The following is a 353-nucleotide window of genomic DNA, read 5'->3' on the forward strand; positions in this document are numbered from 1 at the left end:
AGAAGGATGCTTTCTTATATACTGAATATCACATTTGAACCTTCATTAGTATAATTAGTTATTTAATTACATATTTATTTCAATTTCCTATTAATGACAGATAAGCAAATTGAAATTCGTTGTTGTGATTAAAGTATTGCTTTTCTAAAATCTTAGTTCGTAGTTCTAATCTTATTCTCTGTGGGATCGATGTCTAGGACTCCATTAGAGCCCTATATTACTTGAGCGATACATATACTTGCGTTGACAAATTCGACTTTAACATTATTGAATATTATATCTATACATCTTTATTAAATCAAACATATATATATATATAAAGTCGCATTTTTGGCATCGTTGCTGGAATTTAA

Source organism: Phalaenopsis equestris, unplaced genomic scaffold (genome assembly GCF_001263595.1).
Source record: "Phalaenopsis equestris unplaced genomic scaffold, ASM126359v1 Scaffold222338, whole genome shotgun sequence".
NCBI lineage: Eukaryota > Viridiplantae > Streptophyta > Magnoliopsida > Asparagales > Orchidaceae > Phalaenopsis > Phalaenopsis equestris.